The following is a 17261-nucleotide window of genomic DNA, read 5'->3' as shown; positions in this document are numbered from 1 at the left end:
CGGGTGAAGACTGTGTGTTTCCCCAGTGCCCTAAATGTTGTCTGCCAGACGGAAGCTTCCATGAAGCCTGAGACAGACATGGTAGGAAGCTCAGCCCAAGGTGGTGGCTCCAAAATGTCTATCTCCTGTGTGTTTCATTTTGGGCCGTTTCCCTTTCCTCTGATCCACATCACTGAAATTTTAGATTCCCATGAAATGTAAATTCTGCAAGGGCAGGTGTCTTGATCTGTTTTGTTCACTAAACTATCCCAGGAGCCTAGAAGTATGCCTGGCACAGAGTTGGAGCACAATAAATATGCGTTGAATGAGTGAGTGCTTATTCTCAGTAAGCAGATTGTGTAGTGAAAAGAATATGGGATAAGCATCTAAACCTGGATTCAAATCCAGCTCTGCTACATGTTAGTTGAGTAGTCACTTTAAACCCATCACTTTACCTCTCTGCACCCAAGTTTCCTCATCGGAAATGGGGACTATAGCTGTGTTTTAGAAAGAAGTGACATATAGGCTGGGCTTGATGGCTCACGCCTGTAATCCTAGCACTTTGGGAGGCTGAAGAATGCGGATTGCTTGAATTCAGGAGTTCAAGACCAGCCTGGGCAACATGCCAAAACCCTGACTCTACCAAAAATACAAAAATTAGCTGGGCATAGTGATGCACTCCTGCAGCCCCAGTTACTCGAAAGCCTGAAGTGAGAGGATCACCTGAGCCCGGGAGGTCAAGGCTGCAGTGAGCCATGATTGTACCACTGCACTCCAGCCTGGGTGACAGAGCCAGACTCTGTCAAGGAAGGAAGGAAGGAAGGAAGGAAGGAAGGAAGGAAGGAAGGAAGGGAGGAAGGAAGGGGAAGGAGGAATGAGGAAGAAGGAGGAAGGAAGGAAGGAAGGAAGAAGGGAGGGAGGGAGGGAGGGATGGAGGGGGGAGGGAGGGAGGAAGGAAGGAAGGGAAAGGAAAGGAGGGAAATAAAAGAGACATATATTAACACACAAAATGAAATGTGACTGTAGTGTGCAGTATATTGTAGGTGCTAACAGATATTTCTGCCCCTCTTTCCTCTTTCCCTTTCTTCTACAAATATTATCGAACACCTTCTATGTGTGTAGGCATCACACCAAGTGTTCAGGACACAGCAAGATCAAGATAGTGGAGGGAAAATTTACTGTCTAGTTTAGGAGATGGATAAAAAAATCTGGAAACAAATAAACCAAACAAATCATTTCAAAAAGTGCTCAGAACTATCTGCCCATGTCCAGATTTTAATCTAAGTGGAAATCTCTTTTGTTCCTGACCCATGGGCCAATGCTGGGTGCTAACTGGGGTCAGGGGCTGGAGGTTCTAGGCCTGACTCGGCCCTTGACCAGAGATACATAGACTTGGGGAACTACCTAATACTTCCAGGCCTCAGCTTCCTCATACAAGAGCAGAATCTGAGATTCTTCTCATGGTCCAGTGGTCTGTGATTCATTTTTTTTCCCCAGGGTCAGCACTATATTGGAGCAAGTTTGTGATTTGTAGGGAGCTTAACATTTTAATTTAGGAAAGGACCGTTAAATTCCTTGCTAATAGACACTGTCATGCTGCTCAGCAGCTTCGTTAGCCAATCTATCCTGAGTCTTAAATTAAAGCCAGGAAACCCCAGGGTGTCACTCAGTGTTAATGTCTTGACAGCATTAAGAGGTTTATAGGAGCTTATATTAAGCTTCTCAGCCACCTTTCTTCTTGAGTCAGCTTCCATTCTGCTCCAGCTTTCTAGATGCCACTCAGAGCAGCCGATGTTGGCAATGACTTTGATGGTGGTGTTTCAAAGACATTTTAAGTACAGTCGTGTGTTGCTAAATGATGGGGATATGTTCTGAGAAATGCATTGAAGGCTATTTTGTTGTGCAAACATCACAGAGTGCACTTACTCAAACGTAGATAGTCTAGCTTACTACACACCTATGTATATGGTATAGGCTATTGCTCCTAGACTACAAACTTGGACCACATGTCACCATACTGAATACTGTAGGCCACTGTAACACATGGGTAAGTATTTGTGTATCTAAACATAGAAAAGGTACAGTAAAAATACGGTATTATAATCTTATGGGATGACCAAGGTGTGTATATGTGGTCCGTTGTTGACTAAAATGTTGTTATGTGGCACACAACTGTAACTGTGCACTGTAGAAGGCACTGCTCTGCAACAGCGTGTCCTAGACGTCTTCGTGACATGACAAGTATGTTATCCGCAGGGTCAGCTCTAGACAAAAATGGGGAGTATGCATAGGAGGAAGGACATGGGCTTTGGAGCCAAACAGACGTAAGTTGAAGCCTATGTCTGCAATATCTTGTGCGATCTTGGACATGTTTTTTCATCATTCAGAATTCCAATTTCGTCATTGACAAAGTGGGAATAACAGCATCTATTTTACATTGTCATTGTAAGGATTTTATGGAAAGGACAGAGTTGGTGCTCAGTAGATTGGGGGCCTCTTAGAAGCTGCACCTCCATGTCACTCTCTGGAGTCTCTGCGCCCATCTGCTTTCCCTATTGTCCACCCTGGGTATGCAATCTCTGCCTCTACCTCATTTTCCTGTGTCAGACATGAGCCTTTGAGGTATTCAGAGATTTGGGGGAACATTTCTCTCTCCTTAGCCCCAATCCTAGCACTGGAAATGACTTAGGCTCAAGCATCGCCCCATCCCACCAGCCACCGCACATGAGAAAAAGGAGACTCCAGGAAGTTGTGTGCATGGAGTGTTTTATATCAGAGGAGTTAAAAGCATGTGTTCTGGAGGTAGATTGTCTGTGATTTATGGTCTATGTCCCCTTGATGAGTTATCTGACCTCTCTGTATTTCCGTTCCCTCGTCTGCATATTGTGGCTAGCACCTAATACAGCATAACATTGTGAGGATCAAATGAGTTAATACACACAGAGCTTTGCCCAGCAACTAACATGCATTATTTCCAACAAGTATTTATTGAGTGTCTGCCCCATGATGGCTGGTGTCTTTTCTAATGTCACTGTGTCAGTCAGTGGGGAACAGGTGATTAAATCCCAGGTCTCTGACTCAGAAGTGCCCCTCTTCCCAAAATATGCACCTTTCCTTTCTTCCCTCCCTGTCTTTCAAGCAGGAAAATGAGAAGGAAGGAAGGAAGGAAGGAAGGAAGGAAGGAAGGAAGGAAGGAAGGAAGGAAGGAAGGAAGGAAGGAAGGGAGGGAGGGAGGAAGAGAGGGAGGGACGGGACGGAGGGGAAAGGGGGGAGGGGAGGGAGGGAGGGAAGAAAGGAATAGAGGGAGGGACGGAGGGAGGAAAGGAAGAGGTATAGGATTCAAACCTGCCGAGAATGCTCTCCCTCCTCCTCTGGGGTCAACTGAGCCTGAGCTCACTTCCATTGGGTGGAAGACAATGGATTCTGTGGGGGTTTCTATATTTGATGTTCATGTCTACCTTTAGCACATAGTGTGTGTAGACTCATATTCTCCCCTCAACCACAGATTCTTCATTCGGAAGGGTCCAGTTCCAGTTACTGCACAGCTGATAGAGACAGTGAGAGGCTGGGAGGAAAGAGGATAGATTTCACATCCAGGGCGGAGCAAATGATTTCCTCCCTCTCATTCATTTGCCCGTTGTTTCATTTAACAAATACTGACTGTGTGTCAGATACTGTGTAGTATCTCATCTAACCCTCACGAACCACACAGTGATGGAGGCATCGTCCCATTTTCCAGATGAGAAAGCTGAGGTTCTAGAGGTAAGGAAATGGCAGAATGAGAATAAGTCTGTCTCCTTTGGTCTAGCACTGGATCTTTATTGATCAAGCACTGATTATTATTATTGTTATTATTTTAAGAAACAGGGTCTTGCACTGTCACCTAGGCCGGAGTGCAGTGATATAATCACAGCTCACTGTAGCCTCAAACCCTTGGCCTCAAATGGTCTTCCCTCCTCAGCCTCTGAAGTAACTGGGACTACAGGAATGTATCACCACATCCAGCAATTTTTTTTAAAATTTTGTTAAGGTGGGGGGCTTATTATGTTGCTCAAGCTGGTCTTGAACTCCTGGCCTCAAGTGATTTTCCCACGTTGGCCTGCCAAAGTGCTGGGAGTACAGGCATGAGCCACTGCACCCAGCCCACTGATTATTTTTTAAGTCATCAAACATATTTTCACTTGACTGGTGGGAAATTGTCTAATGTATTCCATAAATTTACCCCAACAAGGCAGAGAACGAAAAAGTCTGAAAAGTTGCCCTATTCCTAGATCATAGTGATAAGAAGGTGGGGTTAGTCAATCAGTTACCCCTATCTGAGGGTGCCAACTCCCTGCCACACACTATTCTTGGGGCAGGTCATCACTCATGTGGTGTTCTTGGAGCACCTTTTGGTCCAAAGTGTGGGCACCACAGTTTTCTGTGCAGAAGCAACATTGCCCTGATGCACTCTTGTGTTTCAGAAGGAAAAATACCAGCCAGGGATGCAGAGAGCTGGGTCTGGTTCCACCTCTACCACCTACCAGATGTGTGACTTCAGATAAGCTGATTAACCTCTCTGAGCTTCTGCCTCTCCTTTCAGGAGCCCTGAGAATGTCCTCATCTCTGCTTGTGCTCCTTTTGAGTGTTCCTTAATTCGCACTTGGTCAAAGTTTGTCAGGGCAGAGCTATTTACAGTTGTCCAGGAAGCTGAACTTCATTGAAAGTTCTGGAGACTTCCATTCATCCCTCAAAATAACTCGCATAAATAAATATCAGGCTCAGATGCAAAGTTTCTTTTTATAATAGAGAGGGGACATTTGAGAAGGAACTGTTGCTGTGCTGAAATAGCCACTACAATCATGCTTTTGCCTCCTCTTTGACCTTTCTGTTCTGGGAACCTCTTTTGGGAAGGAGTCCCTGAGAAATGTATTTCCAAAACTTATTTGGTGATAAGATTCATCTGGGACACTTGAATAAACAAACAAATAAACAGAACAAGAATCCCAAGTCCATCTTCTGAAGCTGTGATTCTGTAGGTTCAGGTGAGTATTCTTTTTTTTTTTTTTTTTTCCGAGACAGAGTCTCGCTCTGTCACCCAGGCTGGAGTGCAGTGGCGCGATCTCGGCTCACTGCAAGCTCGGCCTCCCGGGTTCACGCCATTCTCCTGCCTCAGCCTCTCCGAGTAGCTGGGACTACAGGCGCCCACCACCACGCCCGGCTAACTTTTTTGTATTTTTAGTAGAGACGGGGTTTCACCGTGGTCTCGATCTCCTGACCTCGTGATCCGCCCGCCTCGGCCTCCCAAAGTGCTGGGATTACAAGCGTGAGCCACCGCGCCCGGCCGTTCAGGTGAGTATTCTTGCAAGTGTCCCCGGGCCTGGGTAATTCTTGTGGTCAGACGGACTGGGGGAGCACTTGCAGATCCTGGAGCCCTGGAAATGAACCCAGCATCCAACCCTGTCATTTAATAGTTGGGGAAACCGAGAACCAGAAAAACTGAACGTCTTACTCACCAGCTGTCACCAGCTGAGGCTAAACTGAGACTTGAGTTAAGGTCCAGGGGCCAGGAAGAAGTTGGAAGCAGGAGTTTGATCCTTGATCTGCCCGCTTAGTAGCTGTGTGATGTTGGCAAGTATTCTGTTCACCTCACAAAGTATTCCTTATCAAGGGTCCAAATATTCAGGACAGTCGTGGTGCCATCAGGTTTTTGGGATTGTGCACTTGGCTTAAGTGCTGACGGTTGAACAAGAGAGAAGTTGACCTGGCCTTGGTGACTGGAGCCCAAAGAAGGAGGCCAAAAAGAGCAGGTACTCCCAAAAGTGAGCAGTGTGACCAAAGTAGAGGGGGGAACCCTAGGCTGTACAGAGCCCCACCCAGGCTGGTCTGCGAGAGGCAGGAGCGGCTTCCCTGAGAAACAGAAGGTTGAAGATGGTTAAGGTGACCAGGTCTTAGCCAGATAAAGAAGTGGAGGAGAACACTGCAGGCATCAGGGAAGTGCACATGGGCCGGGTAAGTAACAGAAACATGGTCTCGGGTGGAATCACCAAGTAAGAGAGAGAGAACAGAAGGCAACTCCATGGTAACAAGGCAATGCAGAGGGAGGCTGGTGCAGATCATGCAGGATCTCGTGGGTGCCTGTGTATATGTTCCATTTTAAAGGCAGAACGAAGTCACCTGAGGATCCAGGACAGGGTCACAGTGCCATCAGAGTTTGGAGGCACATTTGTGAGCTGAGAATCATCATCTGAATATGGAGGGGGGTGGGGTGTTCCTGATTTGCCTCCTGCTTTCTCTCTGACCCCTCTGTGGTCTAATTCTCCACCCAGTGGCCCTAGCAATGCTTTCATAACGGAAGCCAAATTCTGTCACGTCTTTGCTCAACTGCCCTGATGGTTCCCATCTGATATAGTTTGGATGTTTGTCCCCTCCAAATCTCATGTTGAAATGATTCCCAATGTTGAAGGTGGGGCCTGCTGGGAGGTGTTTGGGTCATGGGGTGGATCATTCATGCATAGTTTGCTGCCTTCCCGGCAGTAAGGAATTCATGTGAGATCTGGTTGTTAGAAAGAGTCTGGGACCTCTCCACTTCTCTCTTGCTTCCTCTCTCACCTTGTGACATGCTTGCTCTCCCTTCTTCCACCATGATTTTAAGCTCCTGAGTCCTCACCAGAAGCAGATACTGGTGCCATGCTTCCTGTACAGCCTGCAGAACTATGAACCAAATAAACCTCTTTTCTTTATAAATTACCCAGTCTCAGGTATTTCTTTAGAGCAACACAATACAGATTAACACGCTATCTCATTCCTCACTCAGCACAATGTGCAAAGTGCCCAGTGTGGCCTGTAACTATCTGTCCTAAGCCCCAACATCCACAACTTCCCCATTCTAACTGGGCACCAGTCGTGCTGGCCTCCCTCCACATCAGGCAGCCTGCCTCTCGAGACCTTTGCACTGACTGCTCCCCATGCCTAGGGGCAGAGGGGTAAGCCCCAGACACCCCGACAGCTCCCTCACTCGCCAGGCCTTTCTCCACTGCCTGCCACTCGCCGACCCCGCAGCTCAGCTTTCCTTTGATGCACTCACACCTGTCATCACTTATATGCATTTGCCCAATTCTTTCCTGAATGCTTGCCCATTAGAAGGTAAGCTCCATGGCAGCAGGAACTTGGGTCAGTTTGCTTCTGCTCTCCCTATCGTCTGGCACAGAGCCACCAGCCAATAATATTGTTGGGTCAATGGCTGAACAATACCTACCTTGAATGTTTATTGAAAAGCTTGAAGAATAGAATTATTATACACATAGCACTAGTTGCAATACATGGTCAGTGAGTAGAAGCTTCTAATTTCTTTCTATTGCATCCTCCCTTCCAGATTTACAATTAGAAGTTATTTCCAGGACATCAGTCACCCCTGGGCCCCCAGCTGACTGCACTAAACCCTCTGCCTTGCCTGCCAGCACCGGGCTCTGTCCTTGACTGAGCTTGCTGTTTGCATTTCTCTGGTGTTAGCTTAGCTGTGTCCCTAGGGAAGGAGATGGCGAGCAGGATGGGGGAGTGGCGGGGCGGGGGTTGTGCAGTTACTGTACAGTGCGTTGGGATGGTTGGGAAGCTGGTGCCTCTCAGATCCAGTCATTGCTCTGGTTCCTCTGGACCCTGTGTGATCAGAACCCAGAGGTGGTCATCACACCCATCTGACACCAACTGCATGCCAGGGCATGTAATGACTCAGGACCATTGTGCAGGGACAAAAAAAACCAAAGCCTTCCTTGAGCCTTGACTAATAGGTTCTTCTCCACTGACCCCAGCACAGATAGACTGTGCTAATCTGGATGTCGCTGGCAGTGTGGACTTGGGATCATGTGTGGAAGCCTGCTTTCCTCCCCACTTCCTATAGCATGGCTTGAGATTCCCAGAGATAGCAAGGCTGTTTGTAGTAGAAAGGCCCAGATGACAATCTGAGAGGGCTTTCTCCTCCTTCTTTCTTTACTTACAACTCACATGGACTCAAATAATAAATGGAGACATTCGCAAGCTTCTTTGAGAAGGCAGAATTGCAAACTGTCAAGGAGTCTGATACCTAGTTCAGGATGTTTAACCTGAGAGGCTCCTGGGTCGCTAAGGGATTTGGACGTGGGCCCTGAACTTGTATGCAAAGCGTGGGTCTATCGCGGATATTTGTGGAAAGAGGGTCCGCTGCTTTTCTCAGATTCTGAGAAACAACCTGTGAAAACGTCTGGCCTAGAGATGAGAAATGACTCACCTGACTCACAGAATCACTGGCCGCCCAGCCTCCACCTCCACGTCTGCTGCTATCCACAACCTGCGTCTGCAAGGTCATTGGCACTGTTTAGAACAAATGATGAGCAAATCAATGACAGCAAAGCCAAGGGCTATGAAAACCACGCTTAGGGAAAAGAAAATACGTCAACCCGTTAACCATGATCGCCTCTATGAGCAGCGGGGCAAAAATCTTTTTCTTATTTCTTCCCTATTTAATTTTTGTGTATTTTCCAGATTTTCTATGAAAAGCATTTAAATTTAATTATCACCAAGAGGAAAACTTTAAGAAAAACAAATAGCTGTAAATATATAAATGTAGCTCCATCCAGCCCTTCTTTATATAGTTTTTTAGGTTTTTTAAAAGGGTTACTATTGTTCAAAGTTTACAGGTTAGATACTTTGGATCAGCTTTTCTGGGGAGAAAAAGCATGAAAGTTTTAGAATGCATTCATTTTCACTCTGGAAGCATTTAGATGAAGAAGGAGTTAGTGGACATGCTTTAAAGGACAATTTTCATGCTCTGATATGTTCTATTAAATGGCATGCTGCATCCATTGGAAAGATGCCTTCTTACAATTAGTTTTGATATGGCAAAGATTTTGGTTCCCTTAACTATTATAACGTTTTACTTCTTTAGGGACCAAGCTAAATTCAGTGAGCTACGTTTGCCCTAAGATACTACGCCAGGGTAGCCCTCTATTTTCCTACACTTTAGCTTCAATGGAGGTTTTCAAATACGAATTCTCAACTGTTGCTTCAGCTGATAAACTCAAAGTGACAGCTATTAAACTCAGTATTTATAAGATTTCCTAGAATAAATTTAATCGTCATAGGAATACTTACAGTCAGCTGTCACTGTTGCTATAAATACCTCTCTTGCCTTCTCAAGTCCCAAGTGAGCCAACACTAGCTCTGGCCTCAAGAAAAAAGTTAACTAGGTATCACCAATCTATGTGACCTCACCGTAGTCAATTGTTTTGATTCACCTGGGGTAGTTCTCTGTGTAGTTAGACTCTCTCCACACAAAAAGACTATATAAAAGTATTCTCATCCTCATGAAGAAAGGACACATGGCTTTTATTTACCCTTTGGCATGTTAAAACCAGGCTTCCAAATCTATGCCTGGTGTGTAGCTATGCTGTCTACTAGAATCCCATCCTGAATTTGTAGGGATAAAAATAATTTAAATGAGTATAAGTCATTTTGTCTTTAAATATATAAATCTGACTTCAAACCCTGGCTCTGCCTCTCAGTAGCCGTGTAACCCTGGGCAGCTCACATAACTTCTCTGACCATCCTGTACAAAACAGGGATAGTAATACACTTCAGTAAGATTGCTGGGAGGGTTTTTGGAAATAAAGTATATTATCGCATTATTACCCCAGTGTGTAGCATACAGCACACATTCAAATTCATTTCATTTTCCCCATCTAATTCTCAGAGAATAATGTCAATTTTATTCAATTAAGCAAACATTAATTGGGCATTTGTTACGTGCAAATTACTAGAGATACCAGCACTTCATTCATGCCTTTAAGAATCCCAGCCGGGTGCTGTGGCTTGCGCCTATAATCCCAGGGAGGCTGAAGTGGGAGGCTCGTTGGAGGCCAGGAGTTCAAGACAAGCCTGGGCAACATATGGAGACCTTGTCTCTGTTAAAAAATAAGAAAAACTTAGACAGGCTTGTGCCTGTAGTCCCAGCTACTCAGGAGGCTGAGTAGGGATGATGCTGGAGCCCATAATTTGGGACTGCAGTGAGCTATGATCATGCCACTTTCCTCCAGCCTGGGTGACAGAGTGACAGAGTGACAGAGTGAGACCCCATCTCAAAAAAAAGAAAACAAAAGCAAAAACAAACAAACAAACCAAAAGACCTCCCTATCTTCCAGGGAGGATAGAGCCTTTGTCCTTTTTTATGTCTTAATTACATCAGATTTTAAAAATGCCTTAATCAAAGTATCAAGAAAAGGTTCTGGGATCCAAGGAAAAGGAATACTCGTTTCACCTGGTATGATTTTACAAAAAAGTTTACAGAGCCTCCAGTTAGTCCTTGAAGGATGAATATGTTCCTGCCTTAAAGAGGAGTAAGATTTTGGAAAGCTGAGAATGAAGAGGGAACCGTAACATGCAACAGCAAGAGCACAGGCAAGGAAGAATAAATGTATGGAGTGGAGTCAAAGAATCCTCTGAAGGGACAGATCTTGGGAGAAATGACCAAGTAACAGAAAGATAGCGGGACAGATAGGAGAAAGGACCAGGTGGAAATAATCGTGACTTTTCACCATTGCCTCTGGAGTGTTCCCACTTCTTGAAGCAAAAGTCTTAGAACTGTAGTAGAAGCTAAGTTGACACCTGTTGTCTTCATTCGCTCAACAAATATTGATTGAAACTTCTATGTGACAGGTCCTATTTGAGGTGCTTGGAAGTCAACAGTGGTCAAGATACAGTTCCTGTCGTCATGGTGCTTACACTCTACTGTGGCAAACAGACAATAAAGAGAGAAACAAATAAACGTACTGTAGAATATAATCGTAGGAAATTAGTGTTGCGTAGCAAGAGAATGTGTAAGGGATAGATAAGAGTTGTTCTTTTCCATGGGGTGGTCAGAGACCTCTCTCTCAGATATTTGAGAGGACTTGAGTAAAGTGAATACCTGAGGGAAGCACGTTCCAGGCAAAGTACAGTGCAAAGGCTGGGAAAAAGGGGCCGGCTTCATGTGCTTGGGGAACAGCAAAGAGGCCTGGATGGGTCCAGTGCAGGACTAGGAAATGGGATCAAAGAGATATGGAAGAGCACTGATAAGGTTGCCCAGCCCCAAGTTCTGTAACCCACTCTCTGCTCCTGCTCTGACTCTTGGAGTCTGGAGTTTAAACCTAGGCTTTCTGGGACAGACCGTCTTGGCTCCCTGCTGGCTCCCTCTGTCCTTACAAACAGCCCTGACCCTCGGCACACAATCCTTGACACCAGTCTTTGGGCAGAAAACCCACTGAGAAGGGCTTCAGTCCCTGGGGTGGCTCTGCCTCCCTCACTGGCATCCTGATCAAATGCTCCCCTCGATTCTCCAAGGTTGGCAGCAGCCAGGGAGATTCTCCACCATGGGAGGGCCTTTCCCTCAGGGACCTCATAGTGCCATCGTATCCCTGGCATGGCGAGGCTTGCCTGTTCTTTAAACTCTGATCTATACCTGAACACGGACTCTTCCCTCAATTTGCCCCAACCCAAATGAGATCAAACCGATTGTTTAGCAAGATTTTAGAGAAGACCTAAACATAAACAGAGTAACTGACAACTGCCCACTGCTGCCCACAGCTGCTCTCAGAACCCTCAAGGCTGCCCACAGCCATCCCCTGCCTGGCTCAGCCTCCTCCAGGGCAGTGGCCACCACCTCCATCACTCCCATCACCTGGCAGCCCTCCTCTCTATGCCTGGGAACTCCTAGGGTCCAGATCTAGGAGAAAGGAGCCCACAGAGAAGAAAGCAGCAACTTCTACCAGGCTAAGGCCCACCTCCAAGCTACTTCCTGTCCCAGCATCCTCCCCTTTCTGCCTGATTGACATTGGGAACAGCCACTCTCTGGGGAGACACTGCCCAGCACCCTGGAAGCTTGCAACTCCCCTCAATCTCATCAGAACATCAGAGCAGTGTCCTCTCAGGGTCATTCCTGAGATCACTGATATGCCCGCAGGAGGGTTTCTCATGGCCCCATTTGGTGCACGTGGATTTGGTCTGTCCCTGCCCTGAGCTGCTTAGGGTGGGAACTTCCACCTGGTCTGGCCCCTCAAAGATCAGCTCAGCTCACCAGCACCACGCAGCACTGGGAGTCAGGAGCCTGGCGAGGCAGCCTTCCTGCCCACACTCTGCCGGGACAGATGCTGCATCTTTGGGAGGCAGCTTGGGGGCAGAGTGGGCTCACAGAGGGTTTCTTGAAGACCCGATCGACTCAGCGGGGGAGCGAAGTGGTTCCTTTTACCCATCAGGATCTGGCTGAGGAACTCTGACCCTATTACAAGACAGATACTAAAGTCAGTGGTGCAGAGCAGTGCAAATTCAAGTGGGATGTGAAGGGAATGGAGCCTGAATGAGTTGCCAGGAGAACAGAGACAGAGAGAGGTCATACTGCATTACATAGTTGTACACACCAATATTGAGTATATGTAAACTTGGTAAAGAAGATACAAGAGCAAACTTTAATCCAGACATAGAGGCTGTGATTAATTCTGATTTCCAAGATGAAGGGCCATTGCTGAGGAATGGAGGTGGTGGGGGGTTGAAATGCAGATTGGCTGGCTCTGGGCCTGGGAGTTTGGCTACTTCAACAGACTGCTTGTGAAGTGAAGAGGTCTGAAGCATGAGGAAGAGAAAACAGGGTCTGGAAGAATTCACCCAGCCTGGGTGCCCTATGACATTTGATGCTGAGTTGGGACCACTATGACATTTTATGCTGAGTTTATGGCATGTGTCCCTCACAGTGTACAGTGGAATCATCTGTAGTAGGGTAGGGAGTCACCCAGCAAAAATCCTATGTGAGTTGCTTCTATAACCCAGGCAAGATGAGGACAGAAAACGTCCCCGAAAGGAAGCCTCCCTTTCCTCTAGGAGAGTGACATTTAGGAATGCTTACCCATCCCTGATTTCCTGTCATCACTGCAGCTACCCTGTTACGGGCTAAATGGTGGGCCCCAAAAACTCATACATTGAAGTCCCAATCCCCAGTACCACAGAATGTGACCTTATTTGGAGACAGGGTGTTTATAGAGGTAATTTGTTTAGTTAAAATGAACTCATTATGGTGAACCCTAATCCATTATGGCTAGTGTCTTTTTAAAAAGGGAAAATTTGGACATAGAGACAGTGTACAGTGGAATCATCTGTAGTAGGGTAGGGAGTCACCCAGCAAAGAAGGAAGTCAATGCGAGGAGACACAGGGAGAAGGCCACCTACGAGCCAAGGAGAGAGGCCTGGGACACATCCTCCCTCAGAGGCCTCAGAAGGAACTGTTGCAATCTGATCACTCCTTAGTTCAGCTAGGTCCAAGTTCTTGACATGCAACCAAGAAGAGTAAGGCACGTGGCCACCCGAGAGTGAGTAGAGCAGAACAGAGTTTTATTAAGCAACAGAAAATATCTCAGCAATGAGAGGGAATCCAAGGAGAGTTAACAAAAATGGGAATGAGTTCCGGGTCTTTATGTGGCAAAGACAAGGAAGTCTTCTGTGGGTTCTGCCCACGTGAGGGGTAAAGGTCCCCCTTGGGGATGTTGCATCTGTGCAGGCCAAGATGAGGACATTTTTATTGTCCTCATCTTTCCCGGGTGGTAGAAGCAACTCATGAAAGATTTTTGCTGGGTGGCTCCCTACCCTATTGCAGGTTATTCCACCATACACTCTATGAGGGGCTGGCCATAGTGACTTCATCTTGGTTATCACTCATGAGTGCCTAAGTGAAACCTACATCAGGGGAGGGGGGGAGTGGGAGGGCTAAAACACAATGCTAATGACATGTTAATGACATTATAATGAGCTGGGTTAAGTTAAGGACATTTAGGTTGATTTATTGCGCCTGCACCTAGGTCGGCACAGTCCCTTCTGAGCAACATCCTGGCATTAGAGGAAATTCTTAACCACATTTCTTTCCACTAGCAACCGGGGTAGTGCAGGTGCTATCCCACGGGTATTTTTCCACTCCTGAGACCCTCCCTCTCTATCTGGCTAACCAGCCTCTAACTGCCTTCTCTCTCAGAACCAACCCTGCAACATCTTGATCTCAGACTTCTGGGACAATACATATCTTGTTTAAGCCACTTGGTCTGTGGTACTTTGTTACAGCAGCCCTCAGAAACGAAGCCACACTCCATGAGAGAGGAGTTATTATCCGTTTTGCGGATGAGGACACTGAGGCTCAGAGAGGTTGGATGTTCCCCTCAAAGGCCCTCACATCCAGTAAGAGGCAGGGATTTTGGCTTCCATGAAATTTTCCACTGCACTGAGCTGCTCCTCTGGAGGCAGTCAGAGGTTTGGGGTCCCTGGGGTTTTCCCACACCTGGCACAGGCTGCACTCTTGTGCTGTACACAGAGAAGGCTCTGTAATTATGATTATTCTCCACTCTTCTGTGGTTAGGTAACAATGCTGCCAATTATCTCCCTGGTGCTTACACGGGACGAAGCACCTGCTTCTCTGAGGGGGTGCCAGGATCCCATTCCTGGCAACCAAGAGGATGAAAGGCCCAGCAGTGTGTTTCCTTGTTTACATTGCAAAGCTGAAGAAAGCCTTGGTTGTGAGGCACCAGCTCTTTCAACCCGAGCAGCCCTTCACCCACCTCAGCCTCTCATACCTCTGCGAGCCAGAGGCTGGGCTTTTATTTCCCCCTATCACAGACAATGAAACCCAAGCTCAAGGAAGCAGAAAAACTCACCCAAAGTCACCCAGCTAGTTACTGGCAGAGCTGAGAGTCAAACACAACCTTTTATTGTCTCTCCATAGAATTCATCTAGTAAACATTACTGAGCACTTGCTGTTTGCACTGAGGAAGGCGTGGAAGAATGAAATCATGAACCAGCCTTTCTACACCATCTGGAGGTGTCTCCTCTGAGTGTCCTTAAGGTTGCCTTACCAATTTGGTTTCCCAAAAGTGTTGAAACGGAATCAGGGTGCTCCTATGTCAGATGCCCCAAGACCCACAGGCCCTGAGGCTACAAGGCAGGTCTGATGTGGCCACAGTACCTTGCCAGCTTGTTCGGAACAGACTTTTCCCAAGAGGCAGCAAACCAGGGAGAAAATTCCAGGTCAGAAGATTGCTCTGGACATTCAGGTTCTATTCCCCATTTCAATTTCAATAATCCTGTGAGAGCAGCTTTCCAATTTTTTGCTCAGTGAGGGTCGGGGGTAGCAGGTTTGAAAGATGGAGGGGGTTTAAGGGGGAAAATGATTCACCTTTAATGTCCACATTACAGGTAAAGAATTTAATGATTATGTTCAGAAACAGGCACATTCATTCATTCCCCCATCCTGCTGGGCCCCGAAGGGACTGTTGCCAGGATGAAGACAGGATTCTGGGCTCTGAGCCATCAGTGGAGTGGAGGATGGAGGTAAAAGGCAGGCCCAAGAAAAGGCCCGCAAGGCACCAAGGGACCTGATGAGTGCCTCCTCCTCCTCAGGGGTTGTGAGACCACAAACTGAGGGTCCGGCCCCTCCCAGAGGGTCAGGGAAAGCTTCAGCAGGGGAAGTTCTCAAATGAAGCTTCTCCCTGGAGGAGGATGAAAAGGAAAGGTACTTCCAGTGTATCAAGTCACTGAATAGGAATTAGCTACCCGCATGACCCCACCCCCCTCTCTTTTTATTTTTATTTTTATTTTTTTTTTACATTGAGGTTAAATTCACATATCCAAAAATTAACCACTTAGAAGTGAACAATTCAGCAGCATTTAGCATATTCACAGTATTGTGCAACCACCACCAGTGCCTAGTTGCAAAACTTTTCATCCTCCCAAAAGGAAACCTGTTCCCATCAAGCAGTTGCTTCCCATTCCCCCGCCAATTCCTTGACAATCACCAGTCAGCTTTCTGCCTCTATGGATTTACCTCTCCTGGGTATTTCAAATAAATGGAATCACTCAACACCCCCTTCTTAACAGCATGCAGAGCATCAGGCTAAGGGCTGGATTGGGGTTTCTGTTTTTCTATATTTTAACCACTGTTGAGACCATTTTGTGTGTGATAATCAAAGTTACACATTCTGTGGTAGAAAACCTGGAAATGGAGAAAAGTCCAAAGATGAAACTTAAAATGACAAATTTTCACTCTTTTATTATTTTATTTATAGAAAGATAGAGCATATTAACTATGCTAATACTTCAGAGACACACCTTCCATTTTCCCCCTTGTGCAAAGGTGGATGGGCAAATAGGCTGCAGTGTGCCCTGGACTGGTTTCTTAAACTCTCTGTATCTCATTCCCTCACCTATAAAATGAAGACGTGACTTGTACCCACTTCATAGGTTTATTGGGAGGATAGAATGGGTGAAAATGGTGTGAGCCACAGAGCAGTGCAGCACACATCAGTTATCATGTTTTTCTGTGCAACTCAATGACACGAGGCTTGTTATATCTCCAGAGGAGGAAATTGAGGAGTCAGGAAGGTGTCAAGTAACTTGCCAAATGACAAAAGGAAGCAAAAATTCTTTTCTGAGTACCTCTATGTGCTAGGTCATTATTGTCGGCCCATTTATCAGAGCGGGAAATTGAGGCACTGAGAGGGTGAGAGTGTCCTAAGTCACTCAGCTGTTTCAGGGCAGAGCTGATCAATATGGCAGGCTTTGTATGTTCCTCCATCCCGCCCCACTGCCTTTTCCTGCTTGGCAATGCCCCTTGTCCGTGACTAAGAGTCACCCGGCCAGGGCCCCTCACCTCTGGGTGGTTCCAAGCATCTGCTTCTGCCTTCCTGCTTGTCCAAGGTTGCTGTTTACCTCTTCTCTGGCTTCTCGCTGTGGTCATCTCCCGGCTATAACTGCAGGCACTCTTGTAGTGCTTCCAGGAAGCAGAGGCAGGGGCCAGCTCTGTGGAAACAGGTGTGTTGGTCCCTGAGTTTCTGTCCTCAGAGTGTCTCAGGCACTGCTCTGAAGCTTCACAGGGCCCTCAGGCGATCCCAGGCCAAGAGACACTGTCAGTGTCAGATACTGAGCCTGCCCGACCAGAAACATCTTATATAAGCCTCCCAACTCTGCCCTGGAAGGGTTACGCCCTCAGAAATACAGGAAAAAGGCTCGAGGCGTTGTTGAGCATGGAAGACACTGTCTGTCTCAGGTCTGGCTTCTCATCCAGAGATGCCAAGAGCTCAGGGTGGTTGGTATTTGGTCCTGTAACCAAAACAATGTGATCAGCCTGTAGGGCATTCCCTGAGATTCCACAGGAGGGCCACGAGACTGCAGCATTTTCCCAGGATGCTAATTAAAAACACTATGAGACCAATATAGCATCATAAATAATTCAACTTGGAGAGCCCCAGGGACTCAGGGTCCATGCTGTT

General features: G+C 46.7%; 1 protein-coding gene across 8 annotated transcripts in view; it reads right to left on the bottom strand.

Moving 5' to 3' along the window:
• The window catches only part of PROM1 (prominin 1), a 154784-nt gene extending 138126 nt beyond the window's left edge, over window positions 1-16658 (bottom strand). For 4 of the 8 annotated variants that reach the window (XM_058430234.1, XM_058430235.1, XM_058430233.1 and 1 more), the window contains exons 1-3: window positions 11645-11731; window positions 10594-10716; window positions 8222-8304 (exon numbers count right to left, since the gene is read on the bottom strand). The gene's annotated coding sequence lies outside the window, so the exon portion shown is untranslated. The other 4 variants (XM_058430231.1, XM_058430228.1, XM_058430229.1 and 1 more) reach the window with 4 other exon arrangements.
• Window positions 16659-17261: the final 603 nt, after the last annotated feature.

The sequence above is a fragment of the Hylobates moloch genome, unplaced genomic scaffold (assembly GCF_009828535.3).
Source record: "Hylobates moloch isolate HMO894 unplaced genomic scaffold, HMol_V3 SCAFFOLD_17, whole genome shotgun sequence".
In the NCBI taxonomy this organism is placed as follows: Eukaryota; Metazoa; Chordata; class Mammalia; order Primates; family Hylobatidae; genus Hylobates; species Hylobates moloch.
Note: the sequence above shows the minus strand (reverse complement) of the source record. Positions and strands in the feature narration are given on the sequence as shown.